This window comes from Netta rufina (genome assembly GCF_964035555.1).
Source record: "Netta rufina genome assembly, chromosome: 1".
NCBI classification, from domain to species: domain Eukaryota; kingdom Metazoa; phylum Chordata; class Aves; order Anseriformes; family Anatidae; genus Netta; species Netta rufina.
In genome coordinates this window covers 92,696,121-92,709,324 of record NC_140123.1, presented here as the reverse complement: position 1 = coordinate 92,709,324, position 13,204 = coordinate 92,696,121, and positions in this window count along the sequence as shown.

The window sequence follows — 13,204 nt, the reverse complement described above, 5'->3', positions numbered from 1 at the left end:
TATATGTGTGAGCATGTATTTTACAAATTCTCTTACTTATACACAATAAAACATTTATGTGTCACTGATCTTTACAGATGAGAGAATGACTCATTTTATAGTTCCCCCTCTCCATTGATAAACAACTGGCAAAGCTTTTAACTTTCTATTTGTGTTGTCTTAGGGAATTTCCCCAGGTTAAGAAAATAAGCCAAGGGGAGGTATTGAGTGAGCCAACATCAAGATTATGTATGCTGTTAATTTTGTCTTGCACCTGCTCTTTTCTTCCAGTTATGATGAGTTAGGAGGTGAGGGGGAACTTTATCTCTTGATTAAAACCTGAATGCATTTATAGTTATATTTTTCTGAGGTATCCTGCTGTGTGATTGCATCACTATTGAAAGCTGCTTTTTCATTCCTGATTGAAAGCTCTCCACTTCAGCCAACAATAGTTTGGTTGAAAACAGTTTGAAAAACTAGCATACTGAGCTTCTGACAACGCTGGAATTTAGCAAATATATTCACTACACCAGCTAAATATACTCACCTGTGGTGGCAAGTGACCACAGTTTGGGTGGTAAAACATGAGAACATGGACATGTTGGAGCAAGTCCAGGGGAGGGCCACGGGGATTCTCAGAGAGCTGGAGCACCTCTCCTGTGAAGACAGGCTGAGAGAACTGGGGTTGTTCAACCTGGAGAAGAGAAAGCTTCAGAGAGACCCTAAAGGGGGTCCTACAAGAAAGCTAGAGAGGGACTTTTACAAGGCCATGTAGTGACATGGTAAGGGCTTTAAACTGAAAGATGATAGATTTAGATTAGATACGAGGAAGAAATTCTTCACTGTTAGGGTGGTGAAGCACAAGAACAGGTTGCCCAGAAAAGCTGTGGATGCCCCATCCCTGGAAGTGTTCATGTCCAGGTTGGATGGGGCTTGAAGCAACCTGGTCTAGTGTCTCTGTCCACGATAGGTTTGGAAACAGATGATATTAAAGTCCCTTCCAACCCAAACCATTCTATCATTCTGTGATTCTAAATATGGTTTGGGAAATTGTTCCTTCCCAGCGCTAATACACAGGAAACAAGAAAAAAGAGAAGGTTGTCTATAGATACAGACAGCTAATCGTCCTGTACAGAATAAATTTGTATGTAAATAGAAACACAAATAGGCATGGACTTAGCAGTGCCAGTGTGGATAAAGCTGTCCAGTTTGAAACACCAAATCAAATAGACAGTTTCAGACCAAAGAAGGAAGAAATATGAGTACATATTTGTAAATTCAATTGATGCATGCACTGACTAATCCAGTCGTATCCATTTTTGCTGGGTCATACTTAATCTTTGTGCTCTTGACATCTCTTCTCATTGGCTCTTGGTGTGAGTATGCATGGCTTCCAGTCTGACGTTGGTCACAGGTAAACATGGGGAGAGAGGGAAGGAGGAAGGACAGGAGAGTGGATCTCACAAACACATCTTCTGTTGAAGAGTAATGTTGTCTGGGAAACAGTAGAGGCCTGATGGATGATGATCCGTTGATAGTGACAGCAGAAGTCCCCCACAGAGGATGCACTCAGACCAGAACTAGTGAGATGTATGGGAAAGGGCAGAAGCTTTTCCAGCTTAAGACACTTTTATGTTATCTTCAGACTATCCAAATACATCTCTGTAGGTTAAAAAAGGAACACCTTGAGTTGGCATCATTTGCCAGTACAAGCACTAAGCAAAGAAAAGGCCAATATCTAATATGAGGTTCCAGTATAGTATGAGGTTTCTACTCATTAACAGAGGTCACTGCACAGGTCTGAGACTTCAAAGGCAAGTGCTGAAGTCTTGTGTGCATTTGTCAGCACAGGCCACCATACATCCAGCTTGCTAACATTCCAGAGAGTTGCAGAGCTAAATAAATCTCATACCTAAATGCTCAGTCCACTGAGCCTCTTAGCCAACATGACCTTTTGGAGACCTGCTGTGCTGGTTACTCAAAGCTTCAGTTTTGCCCTGCTTTCCAAGAGATCTGCTGGTCCTGAAAGCTGATCTGGTTACCCGACCCCTGGGACCCCAGAGTTGGGATGTGATTGAGCTGTGGTTTCTTCCCAATATTCCTCTCAGGTGGTGTAGTCCTGGTCTTCTCCTTCCTCTTTCATGTGTATCTAGTGCCAGCGGAGTGCAGTCAGCCACAACATGCCACCGTAGTAATAATGGATGATGGTAAAAAGCCTCAACAATCCTGCTGTCAAGCTATGCCATTAGGCACTTACACACATCCTAGCTCCAGGAGCACACAGAAAATAATGTATTGAAACAAAACAAAACAAAACAAAACAAAACACAAAACCACAAATCCACAATAAGATCAGAACTTGCACTTCTTTTTTTTTTTTTTTTTCTCCTAAAAAAAATAAAATAGCAGGTTCTGATATTTATAAGTTAATTTTATATAGTTGTGATATCAACCATGGTGTTTAATTGGACAGACTGTACAGTGAAAATTGGAGCCAGGTGTATAAAAATGTGTTCACTCAGCCAACAAAAAAACACAATTAAGAAAGAAACCTATAAAGTCGCATGTTTCAATGTTATTTGTATTTTTGTATATATTTAAATACCCTGGCTGTGTACTTTTCTTTACACTTGTATATAAATCTTTTCCCCTACATTTTTTTTCGTGTGCTGTTTCAGTCATTAACAGGATAACCGGAGGTTAGCTGGCAAATTTCATTTCACTGTTAGCACTGCCAAGTATGGTGAGGTCTCTGGATTACACGATGGAGGAAAGGCCCCTTCCTTAGCCTGTTTCCCCATTCTCTTTGCCTCACCCACCAGTGTGCCTTTCCCTCCCCTTGTTACTCAGCAGAGCTGAACAGAAAGCTGTCTGTCAGCAGCCTGTGCCAAGACTAATTTGGAATCTTCTGGTTAGAGCAGCCTTCCTGGGGCTGAAGTAACAGTTTCTTTCATCTTTTCAACTGTAGTTGGAGGAAAGGGTGGATAGAAAAGCTAAACAAATATTGTTGCTCGTTTGTCTTAAGCTAGGGCGGGGAGGCTAGTTTGGCTGACCCTTTGTAGGACATGACTGTCCCTTCTCTTAAGGGATTTCAGTGTAAAAGGTGATAGAAATAAGCGTTATGTGAAATGCCCAATAATTGATCTAAAAAAGATTTAGGTTTATTTTTAAGCCATACAGTATTATGTCTCCCATACAGTAATGTGTCACATCCTAGAAAAGGAAGTTAGTTATTAACACCTAGTGTTCTTCATGGTTTATACTTCATGTGTTCATATATTTATGTATTCCCTATGTACTTTTAAACTGTAGGGACACATAGTCCATAAAGACCTTGGCACTGAGGTTTTTTCATTCCAGCAACTTCCTTTCTTGAGGGAGTATTTATGATTCATTCACACTCTAGGTATGACACTCCATTTTTAATCCATCTGGAGAGGAGGGGTGTATCTCAGAGTCTTTAGTAAAAGGCAGCTGAAAGAATTTTCTATTAAATATTAAGTCACGGTGATCTGAAATGATGCACTACTGTGTAAAGTGAACTAAAAGTCTTAGCATCAGTGATGTACTTGTGCATCTTTGAGAACTTCTATAGGAAGGCCTCAGAAGCATCCTGACCTCTTCTGCAGTGTGCTGTGGTTGCTGGTTACTGCTACAGCCTAGTGGATCCGCAGTAAGTGAGTATGTCATCCAGTCTGACAGTTTGAATATAGAGATAAATATCTGCACGGACGTGAACAGCCATGAAGATCCTCTGTTGTGTGAGTGAAGGGTGTGTGCCTTTCCAACATGCAGGCCCACAGTGATATCCTGGCTCTGGATGCAGAAACCAGTGAAGTGTTTCTCAGGTGCAACTTGTGGAACTTAAAATGGATCTTCAAGAAAACCATATATGGAAAGATGATTTACAGGCATCATTTCCAGTTCACATCTGAAAAGAAGTAAAAGGGATCTGCCGTCAATACCTGTGCATTTCCTACTTTCCTTGCTGGAGAACTAAATTCCAGAAAGGCAACTAAATGAAGAGAAAAAAATAATAATAAAAAAAAATAATCCAAGAATTGCTAAGTATTTTCTGAAAGCCAGGAACTCTCGTTTTAATCCCACATTATTATTACCCTTGGGAAGACTTTGCTGAGAGTGAACTGATGTCAGACCCATCGGCGGTCAGTCTTCCTGCACAGGACATATACTGGCTGCTAACTTTGTTATGGTGTCATTCATTGCAATCTGATAATCTGATCAGTTACAAACTATGGGGTCTCGAGTGAAATTTGTGTGTCACGTAATGTCCAGCAAAGAATTCCTCTGTCTCCTGTTAGTGTAACCAGATGCCTGCAGAGCCACGTTTCGTAACAGTGCTAACAGAAATGCCATCCTGATCTTACGTAAGATGCCTGGGAGAAACAGCCTCCAGTACGTGGTGTAACAGAATACTGGTGCTGGCAGTCATTTAATGAAATGTCCAAAACTTTAAGTCTTGCAGTGAAATGGCTGGTTTCACACTGTGACTGTAACACATAAATCATAAGGAAGTGGCACAGCTTTCTTCTCAGAACAAAACAGGGGACTTAGCAAAGTGTTATTGCTAAAGCTTCTCCATCCCCATCCACCCACCACACAGTAAGAGTTTCTACCTACAGTTCTCCCTAGCTTACTCTGTTTGCATTCCTACTGTAGAAATAAACAAACAGGATACATATCTTCACGTCTAATAGCTTAAATTTATTTGGCATTTAAGCTTTCTTGAGGGGAACAGAAAGTTTCCCAAGTGTTTGAAATTTCATCATGCTAGTCCTCCACCTCTCTGTCGTACCGGTTGCTTTGCTGCACCTGTTCACTTGAATGCTGTCTCTAGCAGAAGTGGACAGATTTCTAGATGCTGAGTAGTGGTACTCATGGTTTTCAGGGACTCTTCTGTGTAAGTAAGCTATCTTATGGTGAGGAAGCAATCTAAGCACTCAGTTTCTCTGTTGAGAAAATCCAGGAAATGGAACTCAGAGAAACCCTCAGGGCAGATGCACTGTAAAACGTAGTCAAACCATGTTTGTAAATTGTTCTGAAAATCTCACATGGCAGGTGCTGTGGAAATCGTTAGGCACTGAAATCAAACAGCTTTGCAAATGTTTGTATGGGCGTGACATTTGCTCAACTTATTATGATTTTTTTTTTTATGATTTTAATATTGTTTTATTCACTCTTGCCCTGTGCATTCTACACTTGAAATGTTTTCCTGTCTCAGCTTTGTGTTGTCAAGCTGTAATCCAGAAGCCACTAAAGTACCTACTTGATTATAAATACGTGCTCATGTCTTTTGCTCCTTGCTTAAACACTTCTATACACCAGGAATTGTTTCACAGAAGGCGCCGAATCCACACCATGACAGTACAGCCATGCCAACCTGATACCTGGGAGCTGCCAAGAAGGACAGTCCCACCCTCTTTTCTAGCCATCTGCCCTAAGTGCCCAGCACTAGTTTCAAATCCCATGATTTTGTGGTCTCATGAAGAGTTAGTTCAAATAGTACATCCTGTTAAAATGTATCCCTCAAAAAAGATGAAAAAATTTTGAAAAGAGTTTCCATGGTTCTCCATGGCAGCTATGTCTCTGCATATGTAGGAGGTTTGACATGCTATATAGAGTTACAAGTGTTATGCTACAGAACGTAGATCTTCTACATAAGGGGAACTTCTCAGTGATGCTAGTAAGCTCTATTTAGGAGAATAATAATAACAATAACAATAACAACAACAACAATAATAATAATAATAATAAAAATAAAAATAATAATAAAAGATCTGGATTAGGAGAATGAGACATGAAGAGAGAAACTGACATTGAAACAGGGAATATCAGTAGCCACATTGACAGGAGCTTGATCTCTTTGTGTCTAACATCGGTCTTCTGTTTGTTTATGGGAGGGCATTAGATATCATGCAGCAAGCCTCCAAGACAGTGTGATTTTCCTTGGGAGTCACTGTTTTAGTTTTGGATGCCAGCTCTATGTAATGAACTTTTATTGTTATCATTGGCAATAATTCCTGGCTGAGCACTGTCTTTTGAATTCTACCCTGGAAACCACAGCTAATTTCTTCATTCTCATCTGTGGTTTATGATTAACATGGATATTTGTTCTCTGGCAATGGGCTATTTGGATGTCTTTCTGGAGCAGATGTTGGGTGAGTGATGCTGCTTGGTGGAGAACTGGACTTTCTTGTTTAGAGTCATTTTATTTTCTTCCTTTTCCTGGGCCAGACTTACAGGAACAATTTTTCTACACAGCTTTATGTGGTGCTCTGTTACAGAGTCCCTGATATAGCTATGACTGCATTAATGCATCTAATGCACAGCACAGAACAAAGTCAAGTTGCTAATCAAGTCACAGCAGCAGCGTAGTCTCATTAGCATAATGCTTTTTTTTTTTTTTTTTTGGTCAGGACTAATGTGATGTGATGAACATCAGGGTTTCTTGGGCTTTCCTGATTCTGATTCTAGAGCCAGCTTAGATCAGTGTCTTTATGGAGGGCTGCTGGGTGAAGTAGACATGTTCTCTGATGACGGTGTGCTTTTTTTGTTTTAGTGCTCTGCCCAAAGGCAGAACTTGCTTCCCTTCTACCCAGAAGACATGCCTCCTCTTCCACGTGAAAAGCTTCTCTCTATTTTATGCTGTTCTTATTTCCACAGTAGAGCATTTTGACAAATCCATGATATGTCTGTCTGGAAGCTGCAGTGTTTCCAACCTGCATTGTGAACGCTGGGTATTGATTCAGTTAACTGTAAACTCCGATTCTTTATCCATGCTGTTTGCTATTTCCTGGTATTTTGCATTTGATTTGTCTTCCATCCGGTCCTTCTCGATAATGCAATGCAAGTCTGAGAAGGAAAATGTGGGATTTGACTCATCAGAGCTAGCTAAAGTATACTGATTACTTCTGTGACTCTCTACTCAACACCATGCCTCATTAGCCCTCCACAAAAGGTACTATGTTTTGCCAACTTTAACAGGAATAGTTTCTAGGAAACCCATTTTATCTTACTGAAAACCAATTGGTGAATGATTCACATTTAAAATATATATTTAGATTCCACTTGCTTTTGAAATCAATCAGTACTGCCGAGTGACTTTTTAAAAGCATGTTCTCAGTGATTTTGCAACAGTGAAAGCAGCCTGTCTGTTCCCATTGCTATAAGGGGTAACTCCTTTCAGGCTTTGCTGTAGCTTTTCATCTGGGGTAGCAAAAGGTGAGAAAAGGACCCCCTACACAGGGGTGCAGCCAATATAAAAAGTCCCCATTCAGCTGTGAAAGTTCTCCCTCCAGATTACTTCACTGCTAATGTTGAAGATCTAGATGCACTGAGTTACAGCTACTCCAAGTCCTTTAACTCACAATACGAAATACAGTCTCAATAACATTTCTTGTTTGATGACATTTGTTTCTTAAAGCCTCAGGCTCCCATAGATAGAAAGGCCTTCAGCATTCCTATTTCTTCCGTCCTCAATTTCTTAGGAATGTAACAACAGCAAAAAGTATCTCAATGTGAACATCAGAGTTTCCCAAATCTAGGAGGCAAAAAAAAGGCATCTCTCGCCCTTATTTATTTCCTTATTTTTTTTCCCCTGTCATAATAACTGTGATTTTTTTAGCCCGATTATGTTCGCTTTGGATAATTAGGTATGGGGAGATGGAATTCAAATGAGTTCAAGGTTCTTGGGAAGTGTTTCTTTGAATTAGGTATTTTGTTTATTTATTTGCTTGCTTGCTTGTTTATGATATTTTATGGCCAGAAACTAGTTTTATCCAACTGGGAGTGTCCTTCCTCTCCCCTTCCTCCACATTGCACCAAGCCCCAAATGGCTGGGATGTGTGCCATATGCTTCTTTTTAGTGGATCTTTGTCTTCACAAAGCACGGCTTAGAATTGTCTTATCATCTACTCAATATGCATATGTGCTGTGCATAAAACCCACTGTGTTTCATTGCCAATGAGTATTGACTGGTCATTTTAGAGCTGGCAGCATGGTTTCATGCAAGGTGGCCTGAGGACTCAGAAATGACTTTTGTGAGCAGTAGAAAATATGTTTCGTATTTGTGTGATTGGAACATCACAATGAATTAGAAAATGATAAATCAGTTGCAAGTAGGAGAGTTGTTGAAAAGAGAACATTCTCTAGCACTGAAATTACTACATGAGAAGGTAATTCTTCTGGACAAGGAAGAACCTCACTTCCATTTGTTATTAATGAGAAAACAAATACAAAATAAAAAGGTAAGAGACAGTCTTGGGTTAATATATAATAGGCTGATATTAGAACAAGCACATTGCTTTCCACTGAATAACGTAGATATACATTGTTAAGGTGAGCTGAACTCTTTGAAATGAGGCTCACCTACTAAGTAACTGAAGGTAAGTTTGAATAAGCTTGATAAAAACTGAAGATAAAATTCAGTGATAAGGCACTTCTTATGAATGTGGAAAGAACAGTTAGTGCTTGGAAGAACACTTTTTCTTTCACTCTCCAAACCCACGGAGCAAGACCATGAAACACGTCCTCACTGACAGTACCGGTATGTTTTAGGAGGTTCTTGTATATGTTAGTTTGGTATTGCAACATGATAAAAGAAATTAAAAACAGTATTATATTCTTCCCCTGAATTGTAATGTTCCCCAGGAAATTCCGTCTTTGACTAATAAGTGGGCAGGTGAGAATCTGGAAATGATCAGTGATGGCTGGCATTAGAAGAATGAATGCATCAAAATGGGTTATTTTTCTTTCAGCTGTGAAGATTTCTCCCCAATTTTTTCTTCTAGTGATTCAAGTTGACTGAGGGGCTTAGATGTCCACAAGTATTTTTTCCCCTGTTGTATTAGTAGACTTAATAAAAGATAACTGCATTTCCAATTGCATCTGCCCTCTATATTTCTTTTAACTTCCATTTTATTGGGAAGCTAGGGCCTTGGTAAGCATAGTTTTTAAACAACATGCTCTTAAACAGGTGAAAATTAATATCTCTTTTTTTTTTTCAAAATTATGTCTTGAGTCTTTGAGCATCTCAAAGGAATGCCAAGGTCTTAAACAAGTGAAGTCAATGGAGTTTCAATCATGTTGTTTCCTTTTGTATGCTCCCCTACCACCTCTAGGTGTAACATGACTTTCTTCATGAGCTTTGCAAGATACATGTAAGAAGTAGGTGATCAGTCAAATCTTGAGTTGACAGGTGAGTAAGGTGAATCAAAAGGCATTACAAAATTTAAAAAAGACAGCAAAAGGCATTACAAAATTTAAAACAGACAGCAGTTTGATACTGGCAACTCTCTTATCTTTAAAGCACGTGGTAAAATTTTGCGTTTTAGACAACTTTTATTTAAACAACTTTTATGGTAAAATGTATGGCAAGGTGAATTAGAGATAAGTTTCCCCTTGGGGCATAAATTGTCACAGGTATAAAAACTGTGGAATCCAGGCTACCCAACACGGAAGCTTATTTTTGCCTTGGTTCTGGCAACAGGTTGTGATGAAACAAATAGCTTGTCTACTTTAACTAGCTCACAAAGAATAGATTCTATTTATTTATTTATTTATTTATTTTGTTAAGGTAATATTCTGTTTGCTTTATAGCAATAAAAATTGGCCTATACTACTAAATCTAAACTTGGTTTGTTCTTTTGGTTCATGAAGAACTTCCCTTTTAAACAAGTCAAGTGTTGTTGTATACTAAAAAACAGCAGTGTTTCTTCTAAGATAATTAAAAACCTGTTTTTAATAGATAGACTTTTCAGCCAGTTTTCTATGTCTCATTTCATTACACAGATGGTGACCTTGGCTAGGTAATGAGGGTAATGAGGGGCATATCTTGCCCTTTCCTCGAAAGGACCAGAGGGCTTGTTCACAGATAAGTAGGACCTACAGAGGCCACGGGAGGTTAGGTACAAACACTACCTTCGCATGTGGAGTGGTACTACCATAAGTCCAAGCAGAGCATGAGCTGAAGAGTGGTGTGAGGCTAGTGGGAGTTCAAAAGAGAGAGGAGCCTGAAGACATTGGACTCCTGGGAAGATGGAATTTCTAATGATTTCTGCAAGAGAAAATAGCTCGTATGCATTCTTTAAGAATTTCAGTTGAAACTGTAAACAAGTGATTGCTAAGAAAACATCTGACTGCGTCAGGAGTTCCTACATCAAACAAAGCACAAAAGTGAAACCTGCTGCCTTGCACCAAAGAGCAACAATACATTTTTCTGGGTTCATTTCAAGGACTGTTTGCCTTGATCTCACCTGCCTGTCAAAGGGAAACCTAAATGAAACTAAGTTTAAAAAACGTATCTTCTAGAGCAAAATCTAGGATTAATGTAGTTATAGATGTTCTAGGTCTTGAAAACTTGACAGATCCCCAGGTAGGTAATGGTCTTTCATCAAGTCTGTGATCCTAACCACATTACATAGAGTATTTTCAGTGGAAAGCCAGAGTGAATGTCCCAATAACAGTGAAACAGATTCTGCTACTTTCATTTATATCTTTCACTTCCTCACTCTCTCTTAACAAATGATGAGAAAGCTGGAGAATTAGTGTCCTAGCTTGTGTGACTAGGAAAACAGGACCCATGTAGTTCTAAAGAAACAAGATGATGAAACAGAGTGAAATCCACCCAGGAAGATGTAGGAGAGAAAAAAGACACAGGATAATACTTTTTGTAATGGAGGCACAGGAGGTTATCAATTAAAGACTAACAAATACAAGTACATATATAATACAAGAATCTCCACTCCAGACAGGGATTGCAGGAAATTCAAGTACTCTTGCTGTGACAGCACAGGCAGCAGCCCCCAGAAGGTGGGTATTAAGACCCTCTGAGCTGCAGAGTAAGAGGGAACCATTTCCCCTTGTGAAGCTCCCCAAGTGCTCTATCTGTTTAGCAGCCCAAGTATTTTGTGACTGAAAGCAAACCTGAGGCAGGAAAGACTATTAAAAATATGAGATAATGTAAGTGTTTTAGTCATTGATGAGCTCCCAGGCACAGAGATGTCTGGGGTTTCTGTCATTATCGGTCACTGAAGAGAAGGAAGGTGGGTGAAGATGTGACCCCAGACAGGTGGCAAGCTGTGTCTGTCAGTATCAACTGCCTATAGTTAGGGGGTGCTTACTTGCTAAAGAAAACATGGACAAACTCAGGTAAGAATGAGAGACCTGGTTATCTACTATTTTCCATCTAGTCCAAAGAGGTGAACTAGCAGAGATTTGTGGCTGCTACAACCTCTTTATAGTATTGGAAAAAACAAAGGTTGATACATTTGGTGCATTTGTAGCAATTTGGCATTCTAATCCAATAAAAATACATGTTAGAACTGAATACTTCAACACCTACTCTTAAATAATTCAAAATATTGCAAAATGTGGTTGGGGAAAAAGTTGTATCTTTTGATTAGAGCAAGGCTTTTGAACTCAAAACAACAAGGTCTGCATCTTAGTCATGCATTACCCAGCCCCAAGATTGTTAAAATACCCTCCTGTTCAAATATCGAACAGTGTTCAGGTGTGATGCATTACCCACTGAATTCTGCAAGTCTTTCCTTCTGACTCACTAGACTTTGAATCACGTTCAGACTTTGTTCAGTTAAAGAAAAGCAAGCATACTTCAACAGGAAACTTCAGAATTTATTATAGTACGAGTCAGGTGTGAGAATTTCATTACATTGGCTGTGATCCCACCTGTGTGAGGGATTAGCTGAGGCTGAGACGTAACAATGCAGCCTCACCCTGTTTAAATTACTGACGCCTTCAATCCAAAATGTTAGTTTCACAAATGGAAAGAGTACAGTAAGGAGGAGAAAACTTATCATGGGGACTCGGAGTTACCTTTGGCACTTCGTTTTCTCTCTTCTGTGTAAGTTAAAATCTTACTACTTACTCTTGTGATATATTTCGAGGTCCTGGAGATAGATTTGAAACAATAATCTTGAGAGTGGTGGGGTGGTGGTGGTTAAAAATCAACATAAAATAAATGCACATAATATTTACAGTTACAATTTATTTTTAAATTTCTATTGAATATGTATATTTCAGTAGGTATTTTAGTGGGGGCATAAAGCTGCAAGTAAATAAAATAGTGAGAGCAAAGTATGTGGAAGACTCATCTAAAAAGATGAAACACAGCATTTGACCACATTTCCTGATGTTTTTTGTTCTTAAATTTCTTAGTTATGAGACCAATGAACACTGTTTTGCTGATCTTTGTTCACTGAAAGACTCTTTGGGAAAAAAAATGATAAAAAAATGTGGACAGGGTTATATTAATTGTGCTGTTCACTCACTGTAATGGAAGATCTGTTTGAAATACCTAGAAACTAAGAGTCCTCCCTTATTTTACTCTTTCTGTCTAGCTCCATGTCATTCAATACAGATGAGTGTAAGTTTCTTTAGTGATTATCAGTAGTTGCTATTAAGAATCCAAGGGATACATACAGAGAGTTGTACGACTTAAGCTGTATTGGGATGCAGAAAATTTATTGGTCTGTAGGAGGAATTTTGCAAAATATGTCTAAATTACACACTGTTAAAGATATACTAAATGATACAATAAATGCCAGTTTGGTTATACAGACATATTAGCCAAAAGAAGTTAACTAGTATAGTTCTTTGATTTAGCTACTTTAGTGCACATGGTGCATGTATCCTTTACGATACACACAGCTGAAAATAAAGAAATAGCATATTAACTAGGTGTTGCTAAGGACTGATATTACATTGAGAAAAACAAAACAAAACACACAACTGTATCCATGTTTTAGAAGGGGGAAAAATAAAAGACACCACTCAAAATCAAGATAGAATAAATAGGGCAAGTAAATGAAATAAGTCTGAACTAGTCTGTATATAATCACAACAGAAAAATGATTTGATTTTCCCTTTAAAGAAATATGAGGCGGGTAATAAATGTTACAGTCTTCATGCAAACAACAGTAGTTACTATTGATTAATAATCAGAGGTACAGGTAAACAAAACAACAACAAAAAAAGAATTTTCTCCAAAGACAATTAATGATTTCAGTAATATAAAAAAATAGATTCAGGATAAACGCTCTACCATACCTGAGACGAACAGTATAGTGAAGACATTAATGCCTTACAAAGAAAAAAAAAAAGACTAAAGAAGACAAAATTATACTAAAACTTGCCATATTTGAAAAACATATTTTCCTAATTATTTCTCTAAAATAAAAAAAAAAGA